Source organism: Lissotriton vulgaris, chromosome 10, assembly GCF_964263255.1.
Source record: "Lissotriton vulgaris chromosome 10, aLisVul1.2, whole genome shotgun sequence".
In the NCBI taxonomy this organism is placed as follows: Eukaryota; Metazoa; Chordata; class Amphibia; order Caudata; family Salamandridae; genus Lissotriton; species Lissotriton vulgaris.
Genome location: NC_141698.1, coordinates 404,380,622 through 404,396,166, shown reverse-complemented (window position 1 = coordinate 404,396,166; position 15,545 = coordinate 404,380,622).

The window sequence follows — 15,545 nt, the reverse complement described above, 5'->3', positions numbered from 1 at the left end:
CCACTATAGGTGTGGCAGGGTATACTCAGACATGAGTCCCTTTCTCACTGCTCCATCAGGATTCAAGCAAGCCGGGCCGAAGACGGCTGAAATGCCAGAAACCAGTCCCCGGTAGCTTGTTTCCTTTCTGGTGAAGAATTGGCTTGGTAGTTTAGTCTGCCCTGTTCCCATGATGCACTGGGCCAGGGACAGACTGATTTGCATATAGCCAGGTTCTGAGCTGGGATGGGGCAGTGAGATAAATAACGGTGATGGATCAAGCCCTGATCTTTGGACTGGGTAAGAGTGGTCTGCTTAATTCAGACACTCTGTTCATCACCACCTCCTTTTCTGAATCGTTTTTGGCCACTATAGGTGTGGCAGGGTATACTCAGACATGAGTTCCTTTCTCACTGCTCCATCAGGATTCAAGCAAGCTGGGCCGAAGACGGCTGAAATGCCAGAAACCGGTCCCCGGTAGCTTGTTTCCTTTCTGGTGAAGAATTGGCTTGGTAGTTTAGTCTGCCCTGTTCCCATGATGCACTGGGCCAGGGACAGACTGATTTGCATATAGCCAGGTTCTGAGCTGGGATGGGGCAGTGAGATAAATAACGGTGATGGATCAAGCCCTGATCTTTGGACTGGGTAAGAGTGGACTGCTTAATTCAGACACTCTGTTCATCACCACCTCCTTTTCTGAATTGATAAGAAAGGCCAAACAGATAATCTACATCTACACCTTCATCTTGCAAAACATCAAGCATATACATTAAAAACTCCTGACAATCCTGCTGAATATTTTGAGAGAATTGCGTTTGACCTGAACATTTGTCTAAGAGATTTCGAATTTCAGATACACTTTCTATTTTTCTTCTATCAGTGCTACATTTCTCTAACACAGAATTTAACAAACAGCAAAATCTTTGATCCGAATTGACCACAATCTGTTCTTTTAATGTTTCTAGAGAAAAGACAACTTTAACCACTACATTAGCATAGCAGTTGACACCAGAACTATTTTCAAATTGAAAACCAACAACATCTTGAACAGCATCTATTTTCTTTCTGCTTACAATTTCGGGTTCATCAACTTTTCGTGTTTTGGCTACAACCTCCCTACTATTGGTCACATTTCTACGTTTCCAGCCTACCACACGTTTTTCAAACAAAGGATATTGAGGCAAATGTGGCGCATACTCTCTTCTTAACCTATTGTATTCCTTAACACAATCTAGATCTGCACAAATATTTGTCTCATCACACTCAATCAGGTACAATCCAGATAAAGTTCTAACTCGTGATAATGCCACATAAGCCATACCCTCCTTGAACATAGAACTGCCAATATTCACCAAAGCACTGTCTACACTTAAACCTTGCGATTTATGGATTGTCACCGCATATGCCAAGCAAACAGGAAACTGTTTACGGCGAACATATAAGTCTTTAACAAGCAACAGCCTAGCAGAGCAACGACCAATTTGCTGTACATCCTCAATGCCATCAAATTTAATTTTTATAAATTTAATTCCATCTCTATTTCTGTATTTCTCAAAATCAACAACATTACCCAATTTATCCATTTACCAGATCTCTTTCAACATTTAAATTCCTTCTCAAAATGATACGGCAATTTAAGCACACATTCAGAGTCTTTTCAAAACCCGCAGTTTTAGATATAGTCTTCTCTAATGAATCCAATTTAGATTTCAAATTTTCAGACAAAATAATTGTTGCTCCCATATGTTCAATTCTGTCAATAGCTTCCAGTTTCACTATGTCTTGGTTTCTAAAATCAACATTTTGTTGTTGAAGATGGAACATTCTTGCAGAGTTGGCATCAAACATATCCCAGATTTCTTCTCAGTAATTTTCTGAAAAATATTCTCTGGCAGAACGTCTTCATCTGGATAAAAATTTGACAATAATCGTGCATGTAAAGCTTCCTTCCCATGCTCAGTCACTTTTCCAATTCTAACATCTTGTAGAATATTCTTATAATCTTCATCCTTCGCCTGACGCATATTTTCATGCAGTTCCGCATAATTGAAGCTTAACCATATATTGACGTTGCCAATGCTCCCTAGGCACTTCCTGGTATCTTCATGCGTAAGTAGTTTAAACACTGGTTGTCCTTTCACCGGTGTCAGCTGCAGAAGATCACCGAAAACAATGATGTGTTTGCCACCAAATAAGACATCATACTCTGTTTTAAGAACTTCTTGCATTCTCAAATGCACAAAGGCAAGCATGACATTGGAAACCATGCTTACTTCATCAATGATAAGAAGTTTAATCTTCTTTAGGACTCTTGAAACTTCACAACAAGCATCTCCAGATAACTTGTGGTATTGTAATTTGTTATCATGCTCCACTGGCAGCATCAGTAGACAATGCAAAGTAATACCTTTAATGTTATGTGCTGCCAGACCAGTTGGAGCGGTGACAACACAAGACAGCGATGACTCAGTCCTTTTCTGCAAATAACATGAAATTGCTTTAATGAGGAAACTTTTTCCAGTTCCTGCTTCTCCACTCACGTACAGTTGGACAGGGTTCAACGACGTACATGAGCACTCTTTCTTCTCATGACTTAATCCATGATCAATTTGGTTGGTAACTTCGTCATATATTTTCCTCTGCTCAACGTTGAGTTGTCTTTCCAAATCTTCTAAGTTAACCGCATCTTCCTGAGCATGTGCCATGGCTCTTTCCACTTCAATCATGGCAGTGGCAGCTTCATTTTCGATAACTCTTAGTGGATCCTGACTCAATGAAGTGGAACTCTGACTGTCCTGAGAACTGTCTCTAGCAATCTCGGCTGCAATTGTTGCTTCCTGCTCAATTTCTGCATTCAACATTTCTAGATATTTTGGAAAAACAGGACATTCTATGGACTCCTTGGCTGCATTGAAATAATCTTCATAACAGAGGAAATCTCCAAGCAGTTCCTCTTCTGCACGCCAAGGCTTGAAAAGTTGCAAAAGTGCTAAATAGAAAAACTATTTTCTTTCAGGAGATTCGCAATTCAATTTTCGATGATTTACTAATTGGCATTTTCTTTGCTTGACCAGACATCCCTCACTTCCAATTACAGCATACACTCCTTTATCAATATCTTCTTTGATGTTCCTCTTGAATATGTAATTTTGTAGAACCTCATACAGACAAACATTCTCGAGGTGACTGCTTCTATTTGGATAATATGTATCCAACATGTTGGTCTTCAAAATATCTGTACTGTTTGGCTCCTTCTCCGCCAAATACTCAATTTCCCGTACAGGTTTCAGAACTCGATTACGTGTTGCAGCAAGACCAAGACTCACCCAAATTATACTCCTAGATTTGGCATAGAGACTTGCTAAAGATAACCAATCAGAACATTCGTATGCTCCAATTTCTCGATGCGACAACATCTTTAGACTGAAACTGTACAACTTCTTACTGAGGCTCTTTTCATGTGAAATGTCATACCACATATCCTTCAGTTCTGTCTTTTCTTTTTTTGTGATATAAGACCGAGCCACAGCCATACAGTTGTCAGCCACAAACTGTATATCCATGTTAACATTCCACATGGACAAAATCACTGGGTTGTAGTCGTTGATGTACTTGGACTCTTCATTTCTTTTTAAATTGTATGTATTTTTGGGTGATTTCCTCGTCACATTATGTCGCAGCGAAGACATCAAATTGTTCACTCTTCCTTCAGATATCACTGATCGTGGAAACCCAAAACGACATTTTGTATAGAACTTGTTCTTGTTTCTGAATTTACGACGACAGTACTTTCCACAACGATGGTTTTGAAAGTGTAAAACTTGTTCTCTTAAACTTTTGTCTTCCTTTGTCTTTGGAACAGCACATGTAGAATACTGTTCTATGAAACTCATCACTAAGTCATCCGGATCTGTTCCAAATTTGGGTGCATCTTTGATCCATAGCAGCATATGTATATGAGGAGCACCTCTTGCTTGATACTCCTTTCTCCAGAAGAAATCCAACACCTCTCCAAGAGGTGGATTTTTCTTGTTCGTAATGAAAGACATCATAGCTTCAAATCTATGATTGAAGTACCTGCATACATTGACTGGATCCAAAGAGCACAGTTCTCCGGGTGTCTTGAATTCAATATTTTCAATGCTTCCATTTGCCTCTCGTAGAAATTCAAGTAAGTCTTCTCAGCCATACTAGGCACAGCTGAGAGTGAGGAACCATGTGGAAGTTCCTAAGTTCCTCAGCATACATTTTAAGTCACCATGACGACGGTACCAATACTCATTAGTACCACGCTGACATGCCATGAGATTAATCAGGTGAGAATCCAAAATACTGTCTTGCACATTGACTTTATCCATAAACTCCCTTGCCGAGATATTTTGCAGCTGTACACCACTTTTCAGGATGTGGTTCACTGCATAAGACAGTCCAGACAGATTACTTTCGTACAGTAGATGAAACAAATAGGGAATGCATTGACGAAACCTACGATCTTCTGCATACAATCGTAAAGTCCAGTATTCAGAAGCAGGAATTTGATCAGGTCGCTCATCATATCTTCCTCCTCGACCTGTTGGAAATAACTGTGGGAAACACCGAGCTTCCAAACTTTCCTCCCAAACACTAATGGAACTCCCTTTGGCTTGTTTTATTTGAAACAACTCAATAGCATTCCCCATGACTTCTTTAGAATGCAAAGGATGAACACTATAATGTTCATATATTTCTTTATTTTTAGAGGCATCTACTTTCTCTATTTGTCCAGTACACAAATTGCTGTCCTCTTCTTCACTTAGTTCGTCTTCTGCAACACATACATTCTTGTAGTACTCATTGTTTTTCATCAAATACAACTTTGCCTTTTTGACTTTCCTAACATCCACTAAATCTTGCCAGATTTTCTTACTCTTTTTCGGAACCCCATTAGCTAGGATAACCAGAGGTTCCTCTTCCACTTTGTCTACACCAATTGTATCAATATTTTTCTTCAAATCCAGAGGCAAATAAACAACTCTTCCCTTTAATCCTCTCTGTAAATCTGAGGGAGGCAATTTCCCTGTCTTAGGCTCCATTCGAACAATAGCCTGAAAAGGATGGACACTTTGAATCAAAATAGATTCATAAGTATTTAAATCCTTCAGTTCAGAAGGAATGTCAACCAATTCCGGATTATTATGAACCGCTCTAGCAGGCATCCGGTTTTGATTTAATTTGTTAAAACAATAAGTACACATACGTTGATCTGATCCCAAATCAAAAGATTTTCTACCATCAAGTATGTTGCAAAATCCTTCCATTCACTATTGTTTACCATTTCACTTTTTGTATATAAATCCACTAACTTAGTCTGATTCTTATAATAAGTCCGTCGACAACACACACAAGTGAAATTAGGCCTCTCACTTGATTTCACCATAAACGTGGAAATTTCCTTGTGAAACTTATTTGTACTGAAAATCTGTACACTCTCTTCCAAATTACCTTCTTCTACTGGGTCAATTTCCACATTGTTCTCTTTACTAGCAAAGTAACAAAACTCAATTTCTTCACAAATATTCTTCACATCTACTTCAGAACCATGCAAAAGAGCAGTGCTTAATTGTTTAAGCATAATTGCTGGACTCTTAGCATAATACAACATTCTAACTAATTTCCTCACTTTATTATGATGCACTGCTAGCATCCTGAAATGATGAAAAACACTCTGGCATACTCTCCTGGAAAGACAAGCCAGAGAATGACCATGCAAACCTGTCACTTCTCTCACTCTGCAAGGATCTAATTCTTGCAACAACTTCATTTTCTGTTTTAAACTTTTCTTATTCAATGTCCGTACAAAATCACAAAGCAAATTGATGGAATCCTGTCGCACACTGCAAATACTTCTACGCTTCCAGGTGTACACTGGTCCCTTAGAACGTCTTCCTAAAACTTCATTACCTAACACATCTTCTGCCTCTGTTGACACAAGTTTTTCTTTTTCAACCAGACAACCGTCTTTCACCTCATATGCTCGACCACTGGTGTCAACTGCATGCACCAAATCATTGTCCTGGAAATAACTCTCCTCATTAAAAAATGCCTCACAACTTGAACTATGCATCCATTCTCCTGAAAAAACTTCACAAAAATGACTACGATTAACTGTTCTCTTCCATCTACTATTTGATTTGAAATCATAAATTGCCTTGTTTAGTTTCCTAATTCTATTGATTATCAAAATAAATAACTTTTGCTTAATTTCGAAAGCCTGATCAATAATTTTCTCTACATTTTTCTTTCTCTTATAAAAAGCCACTTTCTGTTGACCTTTCGTAATATTTTTTAACAAATTGCCAATTATCCTGTTGCGAAACATTTGTCTACGAATGTCTCTAAACAGATTTTTCCTTCTACTACCATGCACAGAGTTATCTCCTGCTCTAGCAGTAACATTTTTGAGGGGCCTTTCCTTCCCGTTTAAATTGGCTCTCTTTTTCTGGACTAAAACACGTTCTGTAGCGATACTTTTTCGTCTGCAAATGTTTCTTAAAAAAGATTTTGTTGTCTTACCCGGAGTTTTTTTGGTGACTTGACAAGTTTTTATTGTAGCGGACTGCTGCAAAGGTTTACCAAGGTGGAGTGTAAGTTGCTTTGCTTCTTTTCTTTTCCTTTGCCTTGAGGGCATGTTTGAATTTTTCAAAAGATCTTGAGTTGAATCTGTGGTAAATTAAAAAAAAATGTTATTAACCACTATTACCAAACAGTAAACCAATAGCAGTAAGCAAACAATTAACACACTAGTTGTCATTTCTACCTATGGTAATTTAGCAGCATAGACAGAATATGTACTGCTAGAGTTTCATAGCCAGTATGGGGCATATTTACAAAGCCTTTGAGCCATTTTAAGTCAAAAAACACATTTTTAAAACACATCAAGTAAGTAAATTATTCTCCCAGATTCATGGGAGAAGTGACTTAAAATGGCCTAACACACATGGGGGCGTATTTACAAGGCCCTTGCACCACTTTTGCGTCACTATAAACATGGGAAAAATAGCCTTGTAAATATGGCCCATGCTGGCTATGAAACTCTAGCAGTACATATCAAGAAACCTAATTGACTTCAAGAAACGTTTTTAAACACATCAAGTAAGCAAATTATTCTCCCAGATTCATGGGGAAGTGACTTAAAATGCCCTAACACACATGAGGGCGTATTTACAAGGCCCTTGCACCACTTTTGCGTCACTTTTAACATGGGGAAAATAACTTGAAAGTGGCTCAAAGGCCTTGTAAATATGCCCCATGCTGGCTATGAAACTCTAGCAGTACATATCAAGAAAACTAAATGACTTCAAGAAACGTTTTTAAACACATCAAGTAAACAAATTATTCTCCCTGAATCATGGTGCAAGTGAAATATTTGTTTAAAGAAGCAGACACCATTTTTTCCTTCTCTTAAATTTAAAAAGCATTCCTTTTCCTTAAAAACTATTTTCAAGTCATAATTTGAAAACACAGCACAGCTCCTATGTACAAGCACACCCTGTCAGTACTAATACTTCACATTATCTCCAACAATTACAATTTCACAAAGAAACAAAATCTTTTTGTAAAACACTTGACACAAAGCAACATTTTAAATACACAACTTTCTTCCTAATTTTCTAGCTAAAGCATACTAGTCTCTATCTAAATTAAATGAATCTTTTCTCTCCTTAGCAATTGCTTTTTGAATTTCAAAACAGTCTCAGACACACACCAATTTTTCTTTAGCAGAGCAAAGGGTATACACTCCAGAGGCTGCAACCAGATTATTCTCCCAGATTCATGGAGAAATGACTTAAAATGCCCTAACACACATGAGGGCGTATTTACAAGGCCCTGGCACCACTTTTGCGTCACTTTTAACATATGGAAAAATAACGTGAAAGTGGCTCAAAGTCCTTATAAATATGCCCCATGCTGACTATGAAACTCTAGCAGTACATATCAAGAAACCTAAATGACTTAAAGAAACGTTTTTAAAACCATCAAGTAAGCAAATTATTCTCCCAGATTCATGGGACAAGTGACTTAAAATGCCCTAACACACATGAGGGCGTATTTACAAGGCCCTTGCACCACTTTTGCGTCGCTTTTAACATGGGGAAAATAACTTTAAAGTGGCTCAAAGGCCTTGTAAATATGCCCCATGCTGGCTATGAAACTCTAGCAGTACATATCAAGAAACCTAAATGACTTCAAGAAACGTTTTTATACACATCAAGTAAACAAATAATTCTCCCTGAATCATGGGGCAAGTGAAATATTTGTTTAAAGAAGCAGACACCATTTTTTCCTTCTCTTAAATTTAAAAAGCATTCCTTTTCCTTAAAAACGATTTTCAAGTCATAATTTGAAAACACAGCACAGCTCCTATGTACAAGCGCACCCTGTCAGTACTAATACTTCACATTATCTCCAACAATTACAATTTCTCAAAGAAACAAAATCTTTTTGTAAAACATTTGACACAAAGCAACATTTTAAATACACAACTTTCTTCCTAATTTTCTCCCTAATGCATACTAGTCTCAATCTAAATTAAATGAATCTTTTCTCACCTTAGCAAATGCTTTTTGAATTTCAAAACAGTCTCAGACACACACCAATTTTTCTTTAGCAGAGCAAAGGGTATGCACTCCAGAGGCTGCAACCAACAATGGCACAGAAATGCTGTAATTCATCACACATATCTCTCATGTCACCCAATCAAAACTCTTCCCCCACTTTTTTCAAATCAACACCCTTCCCCCCTCTGCCCTTTCTGCCTTTTTTCCATAGCAACTACCTCCTGAAAGACCTCTCATGTTTACAAGTTCACACAACAATGTTTCAAATGAACTCTGAACTCTCAGTACACCTGCTTATCCAGTGCAATGTTTCTTAAAATGATTTTTTCTTAACCATTCGAATTATATCTTTCAAAGAACACATCCATGCACCCTAACTTTCTGTTTTCAGCAATCAAAATCCACCAATCACTGCTACTGAATCATTAGCACTGAAACTCCACAGTTTTTTTCATTACAAACTCCTACTGTTCCAACTGCCATTTCATTCCCACACTTCATCTGACTGCAGCAGAACCTCCTCTCGCCATGTTTTCTGTCTGGATACTTGGACATAGCTACATCCACTAGGCTTACAGGTATGCTGATAACAGAAATTTACACAACCTCAATTTACAAAATGTGGAAATCAAATGGATTGGCTAGAGAGGATTGAGATGTCACCAATTGATACCATTGGTGAAAACCTTTTTGCATTTGCCAAACCCTGACCTCATAATAGTGCACTGTGGAGGAAATGATTTGGGCACTTTGACTGGGGTAGGTCCGGAAATGCTTTTTAAGGACACCTTTGAGCAATTGATGGCACTTTTTCCTCAAACTGCCTTGGTATATTCCAATATATGCCAAAGACAGAAATGGAGGTTGTCCAATCAATTTTGTCCACAAATTGAGAAAGCGAGGAAGCATGTAAATAAGTCTGTTTCAGCTTACATGAGAGACCATGGAATGGGCTCCATCTACAACAATAACTTGCGTTACTACATGCAAGATATCTACAGAGAAGATGGTGTGCACTTCTCAGATGAGGGGAACAGAGTTTTCATCCAGAATTTAAGACTGTGTATTGGTACCTACTTATAAGTACCTAAATCTTCCACAGACCCAAAAGCTCTTTTCAGAGCTACCCTAACTATGATTACTCTAAATAAATTTTAAATGTAACTTTTTTTAACTAATTTTCGCGATTTACACTTTCTGGAGCGCTACCCGGTACGCGCACCGGGCGCTAACCGCGCGAAAATTTGAATTTTATTTTCCTTTTTGGACATATATGGGCCTCCTCATCCACCCTCACAAAACCTAGGGGGTCAGGATATGTCTCCCTTTCCCCCTTTTACACAATCCCAGCATTGTTTATCATCAATCTTGTGTCCAAATTAGACCTTAACGCAAGATGGCGGACTCCCGTTACGCTACCGGTAAGCTACCCGGTTCGCGTACCGAGTAGCGCTTCCACCGCGAAAAATCGAAAAAAAAAATGATTTTTTTGCCCGCGGGGCCCTTTAATAGCCCCCACATCAATCCTAGGGGGTCAGGAGGGGTCTACCTTGCACCCTTTTATTCATTTCCCCCTTCATTTATTTCCACCTCTTGTCTCTCGATCCTACCGAGAGACAAGATAGCGGCTGCTCCGAACTGTTTAAAATGTTCACAGTCACCGGGGAGCCAATCCACTTCTCCTCGCGAAGTTCCGTTACGCGTCTGATACGCGAGCCGGCGCGCTAACCGGGACGCTTGTCACAGATATATATATTTCTTTGAACGTTAATTCCTCAAAATCCACTGGAGCACATATCTTGAGACCTAGCAAAGGCACATCGGGCTACCAGTCCCTACAATTTTGCCAAGTTTCATAGAAATCCATTCAGCCGTTCGAGCTAAAAGTGAGTCCAACCGCCCTATTGAAAACACAATGTTTAAAACACGTTTTGGGACCCCCCTTTTTTCTCGGCCCCCACTTCACGAAACCCCCCCAAACTTTCAGGGGACGCTCAGAAACAAAATGTGCCATTTTCCTGAAAATTTCAGCCAATTCCGTCTTCAACGCCAAAGTTATTTAACATATTTTCAGAAATCCCTATTCAAAAAAATCCTAACTATATATACCTACTGGCGACCGCCAGTAGGTAATATATATATATATATATATATATATATATATATATATATATATATATATATATATATACATACATATATATATATATATATATATATATATATATATATATATATATATATATATATATATATATATATATATATATTATTTATTTATATTTATATATATATATATATATATATATATATAGTATATATATATATATATATATATATATATATATATATATATATATATATATATATATATATATATATATATATATATATATATATATATATATATATATATATATATATATATATATATATATCACTGAAAAAACCATAGGTTATAGACCATATATAGTTAGGAATTAGCATTTACAAAACCTTGAAAATTCACTGAAAAAACCATAGGTTATAGACCATATATAGTTAGGAATTCGCATTTACAAAACCTTATTTTACTCACACAAAACCATTGAAATTCCATATATAGTTAGTTGCACTAACTATATATCGCGCACCCGCAATCCACTGCTGATGATGTCATATATTACATCATTCATGACATGGTCAGTGACATCACTGATGACATCACTGATGACATCTCAAATGACATCACTGATGACATCTCAAATGACATCACTGATGACATCACTGATGACATCTCATTTGACATTACTGATCACATCACTGATGATATCATTCATGTGATAATACGATGAACCTCTTCAGACTCTAATATAACCTTGGATACAATCAGTGTAAACAGACACTCACAGACTGTCACTCATCCATGGAGTTACTCACACACCTAGTCAGTCATGCAAAGAATCAATCACACCTCCATTTCCTCAACTATACAGTTATACAAACTTTACTTATTCAAACATATACTAACACATATTTACTCTCTTATACAATCCCTGATACAAGTTCACAATGATCCATACAGCCACTCACACATTCACTGGCTCTTATGCACAGTTATTTATATATGTCAACTCTCACATGTACTGTGTTTTACATATGTACTTACTTTGACATGTAGCACTGAGATATCCATTCACTCACCAATACACTCATGCACACAATCAACCGCCCATACAGCTGTTTCCACATGCACTTTTGAAACCATACATCTAGTGAATCAACTGCTCACACATCTATGCACAGAGTCATACACCTCCCAGCCACCCACACACACACTCAGTCTCCCATACAAATACTTGGGCAACCAATCAATAACCCATATAGTTACTCATATAGCTACTTATCAACACATGCAACAGTTTACAGAACAACAGACATAATGATGCACAAATTAAGACAGTTTAGTCACTAACCCATGCACTCAGTGAGACACATTTAATCACTCACTCATACAGTCAGTCATGCACCTACTAAATCTTTCATCCAGACACTTATACATCCACTCATTCTTCAATATGTAAGACATATTTTAACTTTACAGAAACATACAGTCACTGGATGTTGTCATCAGTGATGTCATCAGTGATGTCATTTGAGATGTCATCAGTGATGTCATCAGTGATGTCACTGACCATGTCATGAATGATGTAATATGTGGCATCATCAGCAGTGGATTGCGGGTGCGCGATATATAGTTAGTGCAACTAACTATATATGGAATTTCAATGGTTTTGTGTGAGTAAAATAAGGTTTTGTAAATGCGAATTCCTAACTATATATGGTCTATAACCTATGGTTTTTTCAGTGAATTTTCAAGGTTTTGTAAATGCTAATTCCTAACTATATATGGTCTATAACCTATGGTTTTTTCAGTGAATTTTCAAGGTTTTGTAAATGCTAATTCCTAACTATATATGGTCTATAACCTATGGTTTTTTCAGTGAATATATATATATACATACATATATAAACATATATCATCTGTATATCTATATAAATACAAACATAAATGCATGCATACATATACTTATATGCATACAGATGCATGTTATTTACATGAAAGTTGAAAAAACACTAATAAAAGCAAAGCTAAAAAGCCACCTCATTACAAACAGAATGGCTTTAACTTAAACGTGGGCGAGATCTATTGCATTTTCAATGCTTGTTTACTTTGGTTCCACCAAGAAGATATTCAGATGTGTCACACATTTGCCATAAATTCTGAATGTTAGCACTCTAGTTGCACATTAGATCACTGTAGTAAAGCTACTGCTCACCAGGGACGTCTGCTGCTGGTATTCAAAGTGCATGTTTCAGTCTGCATGTCAGAATTTTTTTAATGAAATAGAAGAGGATTTGAGAAGTCACTCAAAATGATCCCTAATTTTTCTTTCTGAAGCACTAATCATACTTTCTATGGCAAAATTAACCCCCTCATGTTGTTCCTTTTTAAATTGAGTGTTTTCAGACTTACCACTTCATTCCAATCAAGATGGCTTCTGGTGTGCCATACTTTTGTCATAAGTAAGACTGTTAGCGCTCTAGTTGTTCTTTAGAACACTCTGGGACATTCTGTCATTGGGCTATACTTGGGGTACATCTGGGTGATATTTGGGCTACATTTAGGCTCTTTTGTCTCTGGTGGCCATCTTGGGAGACTGTATGTCAGAATTTTTTAATGAAATTGAAGAGGGTTTGAGAAGTCACTCAAAATGTGCCCTAATTTTTCTTTCTGCAGCACTAATCATAATTCATATGGCAAAATATACCCCCTCATTTTGTTCCTTTTTAAATTAAATGTTTTAAGAGTTACCACTTTATTCCAATCAAGATGGCTTCAGGTGTGCCATACCTTTGTAATAAGTAGGACTGTTAGCGCTCTAGCTGTTCTTTAGAACACTCTGGGACATTCTGTCATTGGGCTATACTTGGGCTACATCTGGGTGATATTTGGGCTACATTTGGGCTCTTTTGTCTCTGGTGGCCATTTTGGGAGACTGCATGTCAGAATATTTTAATGAAATAGAAAAGGATTTGAGAAGTCACTCAAAATGTGCCCTAATTTTTCATTCTGCAGCACTAATCATACTTTCTATGGCAAAATATACCCCCTCATGTTGTTTCTTTTTAAATTAAATGTTTTAAGAGTTACCCCTTTATTCCAATCAAGATGGCTTCAGGTGTGCCATACCTTTGTAATAAGTAGGACTGTTAGCGCTCTAGTTGTTCTTTAGAACACTCTAGGAGGCTGCAGTAGAACACAAAGGAATCAACTGACAGTCTCTGTCCTTGTTGGATGTACATGTTTTACTGAGAATGTCAGACTTCATTTTCACATGACTGAGAAAGATAATGTGAATTTACAGAAAATATGCTTTCAGTTTAGCTTATAGATCCCCTTCCAAACCACTGTGGGAAAATCATGAGATATTAGTTTTCTTTCAAACAATATTCATGATATCACAGCAGAAGGTTTTTTCACGTGGTAAAATCACCTTAGAACCCACCACAATTCCTAAAACGAGTATGGTACCATCAACAAATGATTTATAATGTAACTAAAGTCCTAAAACCCTCTATTAACTACAATGCTTTTTAATGAGGTGCTATCATGTATATTGGTCCCAAGATGGCTGCCAACACTTCTTGGATGAAGTGCTGACAGCCAATCAGATCAGATGTGTGGTTAGGCTCCGCCCAGATATATATCTTTTTTTGAACCTAAATTACTCAAAATCCACTGGAGCACATATATTGAGACCTAGCAAAGGCACATCGGGCTAACAGTCCCTACAATTTTGCCAAGTTTCGTGCAAATCCATTCAGCCGTTCGAGCTAAAAGTGAGGCCAACCGCCCTATGGAAATTAACATGGGAAAAATGCGTTTTGGGACCCCCCTTTTTCTCGGCCCCCCCTTGATGAAACCCCCCCAAATTGTCAGGGGCTGCTCAGAAACAAAATGTTCAATTTTCCTGAAAATTTCAGCCAATTCCGTCCACAAACGCCAAAGTTATTAGACATAGAATTTTCAAAAATCCCATAGAGAAAAAATCCTAACTATATATACCTACTGGCGACCGCCAGTAGGTAATATATATATATATATATATATATATATATATATATATATATATATATATATATATATATATATATATATATATATATATATATTGTTTACCAGTCCGCATACATTCCGATCAAGGAAGGCCCTGACACCTTGAATTTCAACTCAAGGAAGATGATTTATTCCATCATGCTGCAATATATATATATATATATATATATATATATATATATATATATATATATATATATATATATATATATATATATATATTACCTACTGGCGGTCGCCAGTAGGTAGTTATAGTTAGGATTATTTTCAATACAAAATCTCAACATTCTATTGTGAATAACTTTGGCGCCGGTTGAGGAATCTGCCTGAGAATTTCCTCAAATTTGCCTCGCGGCGCTCCGGTCCTTCCCTTGAAGTTTGGGGGAGATTCGTCAAGCAGGGGCTCAGATAAAAGGGAGGTCCCAAAACGTGTTTTCCCCATGTTAATTTCCATAGGGCGGTCAACCTCACTTTTAGCCCGAACGGCTGTATGGATTTCCATTAAACTTGGCAAAATTGTAGGGACTGGTAGCCCTATGTGACTTTGCTATGTCTCAAGATATGTGCTCCAGTGGATTTTGAATAATTTAGGTTCAAAAAAATATATATATCTATAAGCGCGCTCCGGTACGCGGACCGGGGCGCGTACCAGTGCGCTACGCGAGTTCGCGCGCGGAAAGCTGATTGGCTCTCGGGTGTCTGTAAACATTCCAAACAGTCCGGAGCGGCTGCCATCTTGTGTCTCGGTAGGATCGAGATACAAGAGGTGGCAAAAACAATGGGGGAAATGACCAAAAGGGGGCGGGGTA